The sequence below is a fragment of the Hakea prostrata genome, chromosome 6 (genome assembly GCF_041222555.1).
Source record: "Hakea prostrata isolate BN-2017 chromosome 6, UWA_Hpros_2, whole genome shotgun sequence".
NCBI classification, from domain to species: domain Eukaryota; kingdom Viridiplantae; phylum Streptophyta; class Magnoliopsida; order Proteales; family Proteaceae; genus Hakea; species Hakea prostrata.
This window is the reverse complement of record NC_142605.1, coordinates 3,969,348-3,975,060: the sequence shown is the minus strand read 5'-3', so window position 1 is coordinate 3,975,060 and position 5,713 is coordinate 3,969,348. Positions and strand designations below refer to the sequence as shown.

General features: G+C 37.0%; 1 non-coding gene across 1 annotated transcript; it reads left to right on the top strand.

Moving 5' to 3' along the window:
* The first annotated feature begins 1,972 nt into the window (after positions 1 to 1,972).
* Positions 1,973 to 2,079, top strand: LOC149012134 (small nucleolar RNA R71). Its single transcript, XR_016174205.1, has one exon. It is a non-coding gene; the product is annotated as a small nucleolar RNA R71 (small nucleolar RNA).
* The last annotated feature ends 3,634 nt before the right edge of the window (positions 2,080 to 5,713 follow it).

Genomic DNA, 5,713 nt, shown 5'->3' with positions numbered 1-5,713 from the left:
ACTATCATCTTCCAACATATCCATACATTCTTGAAATTCCTGATCAAAATCAATCTCAAAGTTTGTAATCAAATCATTAGGAAAATCCAAAGACTCTTCAAGCATATTGATTTCTTCCTCAATTTGTGGTTGTTTCCCTATCCTGAACATATTAAACTCCACAGTTCGATTTCCAAAAGACAACCGTAAGAGGCCATTTCGACAATTGATTAAAGCATTACTAGTAGCCAAAAACGGTCTTCCTAAAATTATTGGGATTTCATCTTTGATTGAAAAAGGTTTAGTATCTAACACAATGAAATCAACTGGAAAAATAAATTCTCCCACCTTTAATAAAACATCTTCAACCATCCCTTTAGGAATCTTAATTGACCTATCCGCCAACTGAAGAGTAGTTTTAGTTGCTTTTAATTCTCCCAACCCTAGTTGCTTATAAACATGGTAAGGTAAAAGATTCACACTTGCACCAAGATCAAGTAAAGCATGTTCAATGTGTGTATTGCCTATGACACAAGCTATGGTGGGGCTCCCTGGATCCTTATACTTGGCTGCTACAGGTTGAGTAATTATGGAACTGATGTTACCTGCCAAGAATGCCTTTTTGGGAACACTAGTGATTCTTTTATGAGTGCATAGATCTTTTAACACTTTTGCATAGGCAGGGATCTGGGATATGGCATCTAAAAGAGGGATATTCACTTCTACCTTTTTGAAGACATCAAAAATTTTCTGCATAGTTGCAGTCTTCTTCTTATTAACTAGACGGCTGGGAAAAGGGGCCTTAGGAACATAACTCTCAGTTGAAATTTGCTCTTTTCTCATTGTTTCAACTAATGGTTCAACAAACTTAGGTACTGCTATAGTAATTGGCTCATCTTCAACTTCTATGGGTTTCTCAAAAAAACCCTCTTTAGGAGGTACTTGAACATTCTCCTCATCACAGTGGTCACTACTCTTGGTCTTTTCATTAATATGTGACTCACTTGTTAAATACCCTTTCCCACTTCACAATGCAGACACAGAATTTATTGAAGCTAGAGAAGAAGGGGAGGATTCAACTTGGTTGACTTGATTTGGTAAATTTGATGGTCTTTGTTGAATCTGAATCCTAGGATTTAACTCAGGTTGGCTAGGCATTTTACCCTTTTCTCGCTCAGACAAAGTACTTGCAAGAGTGGAAATTTGTCTTTCCATATTATGCATAGAAGTCATGAAGGTGCTGGAAAGTACTTCCATATTTTTCTCTAAGGTAGAGAGACGAGAAAACTCCAGATTATTACCTCTATTGAAACCAAGTGTTGATTGATTTTGTGCAGTGAGAGGCATATGAGGCACAATAGGTGGATTGACAGGCCTAGCTAGATTGGCATTTTGAAAATTTGGGGCTTGAGGGAACTGGACATTTTGATTATGAAAAAATTGTGCACTTTGTTTTTGAGGAGCACCAAATTGATTTTGTGTGGAATAATTGCTTAATCCATTTTGGTTTTGCCCTTAAGACCATGAAAAGTTAGGATGACTCTTCCACCCAGGATTGTACGTGTTCTTGTACGGGTTTGGGAACATCGCACTGACATTTTCATGTTGGCCTCTAGAATAGCTAGGGCATTCCTCAATTACATGTGTAGGAGACTGACACCACGCACATATAGCAACAAATTTGTCAACAAAAAGTGATTGATTTGGTTGTGGTGGTGCAGCTTTTACTACCAAAGTCTCTAGCTTTTTCAAAAGACTATCTATTTGTGCATCCTTATGAACTTGGCTATCAACAAAATATCCCCTACTAGTCCTTTCAGATTCTTGAGTTGACTCCCATTCTCTAGTTCTATCTGCTAGGTCTAAAAGAAATTCCCAAGCTTTGGAATCATCAGTGAACGATGTAAATCCTGTGGGGCACATAGATTCCAAAAGTTGCTTAGTTTGATAATCAATACTTTCATAAATTATTTGGCATAAATGCCACAATTCTAAACCATGGTGAGGGCATTCTTGGAGGAGGCTTTGGAACCTCTCCATTACCTTAGCAAAAGACTCATTAGGTTTTTGACGAAATTGAAGAATGTCATTTCTTATCTTATTCGTCTTGGAGAAAGGAAAGAATTTTTTCAAGAATAGGACAGTGAATTGTTCCCATGTGGTAATGCTATCCAAAGGTAGGCTACAAAGCCACTTTTTGGCTTGGTCCTTTAAGGCAAAGGTAATAAATCGTAGTCTTACGGCATCATCAATGAGTTGTTGTACCTTCATAAGGACACAAACTTCCTCAAATTCCCTAAGAAACAAATATGCGTCTTGATCAGGCAACCCATGAAATTGGGGTAACAAAGACAAATAATTAGGTTTAAGTTCAAAGTTGTTACCCCTTACGTCAGGTAAACGTATACAGGAGGGTTGTGCAGACCGAGTTGGGTAAAATCTATCCCTAAGACTCTTAGGTGGAGATATGTCGCCCATGGTCAAAGTAGATATTCGAACAAGTCGGTTGGTGGAATCACGAGTCCAAACAAGCATGCACTCGTTTTTTTGTTAACTAATTACTTAAATTAAACCAACGATCCTAATCCATACATCTAATGCAATCGAATTGAAACGAAAAAAATAAAGCAAACATAACTAATGCATAAATAAAAGAGGAAAAAAATGCAGATGCAACACCACCCGTCACGAAGAACGAGAGGGCACGCGCCGCTCCGGTTATGTGGTCCGAGATAATGAATGAACAGGCATAAAGTAAATAATAAGAAAGTAAATAACAAAGCAATAAAAGGAAAAGGAAGCCTTAACCAAAGAGAGGCACGATCGTAGGCATCTCGATCAAGGATCCGAGGGGAAGGGAGAACGAAAAAATAATGCTGAAAGTAAATCCTAAATTAAGAATATTGAGGGGTAGATAGAAGCGGGAATGGAGGGGGGAGAGAAGACTATTGAAGAATCTTACTTACTTGCATCTTCTAAACAAAACTTGAATAAACAATTCGAATCTCAACCAACCCTAACAACCAGATCTAGAATAAACTAGATCTGCAATTGCTAGACCCAGAGAGAAAGCGAATCCTCTTGAAACTTGAACATGAACTTGAACTTGAACTTGAACTTGAAATTGCATTGATAAAACTAAAGGAATTACACTTGCATAAAAGAAAAATTACACAACTTCAATCTTCCTAAACATTCAATCTAAAAACTAGAACTAGAGCCCAAAAATTAATCAAAGAACTCTAGAAAACTAGAGCAAACTAAAGAGAAAGTAAAGTGCAAGACTAAAGTAAAACTAAAGAGAAAGTAAAGTGTAAAACTAAAGAGAAAATCAAGTGTGTAAAACTAAAGAGAAAATCCAGTCCCTTAGACCTAAGAGGGAGGTAATATTTATAGAAGAATGAGAATAATTTACAAACAAAGAAAAATAATAATAATAATGATAATAATAATAATAAGAGAAAAATAGAAAGAGAAAAAAAAAACAAATAAAGAAGGAGCAAACAAAATTCGTTAGAAAGAAAGAGAGAAAGAGAGAGAGAGAGAGAATAAGTGGAGAAATAAAATAAAATAAAATAAGACCTTGCTTTTGAAGTTCACGTGGAGACAAGGTGGAAGAAAGAATGAAAAGTGGAAGAAGGAAAGAGAAAGAAAATAAAATAAAACAAAAAATATATATATTTTGTTAACAAAAATATAGGTGGGTTGGTTATTAAGGAAATAAGAATGTAAATAAAATAGAAAGTGGGAAGAAAGAGAAAAAACTAATTAGAGAAATAAATAAAATCTAACAAAATAAAATATTCTAAAAAAAATAGAAAATCTTAGTCTTTGACTACTTGTGGGCCCCATACAATTCTCAATTACAATAAACAAAAATAAAATAAAAATCATAATCTAATTTTACAAGATATTCTGGAGTTGGCCCATAATTACATCTCTAGCCCATCATGCTCCAAATCAGGCCCACTTTCGCACTTGAGAATTTGAACGGAACTCTTGATGTGTAAAACCGCATGTTTAATACCCAAAACTCCAGATATTTGCTAAAGTCCTAGAAATTCATAAAATCTGTAAAAACAACATAAAACCCAAGGTAGCTCCACTCAAAGTGTGTAAAATGCATGCTTTATGCCCTAAGATTTCACACATAAATGTGCTCATCAATGGACGTAGAAGACAAGTTACCAGACAACTTGCCCATCGTCTGGAGAAGAATTGGAGAACCCCTCACCTTGATAAACTTGAGTCCAAGTTCTTAGCTTTAGAGAAAGAAACTGGAAAGAAGATTATTTAATTCTTTTTTACTGCTTTTGCTGAACTCATTATTCTTTTGATAGTTTATTCTTTCCTTGATTATTTTATTGGAGTATTTGGACTCCTGTAATCTTTTATATTTAATTATTGAACTTATTCCTACTCATGATTATCTTTACTTGCATTTATTATTATTGATGGGTAAGACCGTGGATCTTGTAACAAATCACTCCCACAGATTGTCAGGAGGTTAACAGAGACCGGAGGGTGGGGTGTGACAGAGGTGGTATCGAAGCCATGGTTTTTCGAAGCCAATAATAGTTAATACAAGTGTTAGAAGAGCAATCTGAGTCATAGATCCATAACTGACTCAAAAGAACTAGAGTGAATAATAGGGAAAAAAATTCGTTAGAAACGAACCAACAAAGTAAATAAATTTCCTTCTTTCTTTTACATAACTTACTATAAGTCAAGTGAAACATATTCTCACATTATGAATATCAAGTAAGTGCATAAGAAACAATAATGAAAATGCAACAAGCATACTGTACTTCATTAATAAGAAAAGCTTTACATAATTTGGAGTTTGGTCTACGCTTTACAAAAAGATAGGGAATGAACATGTGCTGAATAAAAACTACAATAAAGATATCTAAACCCTAAAGTCAATCACTAATGAATCAAAAAGGAGAAAAGCCTAAGTCTAACTACTGTTGTGGTGGTGCTAGCCTCATCTGGCAAAGTATGTCAAGGCACTCTGCTATCTGGCCCCTCATCTCAGCCTACCCCTACTTGAACTGATCCATCTGAGTGAACAGACTCCTAGCCCAAGGGGGTGTGACCTTTGAAGTATCTTGAGTCCTAGATGTGCCCCCTATCTCGAACTAAGATGGTGGTGGTGAGTCTACATGAACAGCATCATTAGCTTCTACATCCATGTCCTCCTGCTTGGCTGGCATCTCTAGTGAATTTGGTCCACCCAATAAGTGCATCTAAGCGACCAATCCGTATCCGATCGTACCGCCGTGACCGACCGGAATAGCCTCCTCTCCCTTGAAGTCAACCCCGAAGTGCTCAAAGATCTGAGTCAGAAGCCTCCCGTATCCAAGGTTTGCTCCACCTGGATGTGTCACTCAATAAATCATGGCATTCTGAATGATGTATGCCAAGTCTATTTGATAGCGGGTGTACACAGAGAAAGTCATCAGGGCCTGCATGAGGGAAATCTCACTCTGATGTCCTGCCTTAGGCAATAAGTTTCGTGCAATGATCCGTGAGATGACTCGGCATAAGGGAAGCAGCTCAGTCACTGACTCTACATCAATGCACTCCCCTATGCAAATGCTTAAGTAGATGATAGCCCTCTCCTCCCAGTGGATGACATCATGAAACTCCGCCCCTAGCTCAAACCATCTCCTATCCCGTGGATGTATGGAACGTTGAGGATGTGAGCTAGCTCCTCAGTGGTGAAGCATAT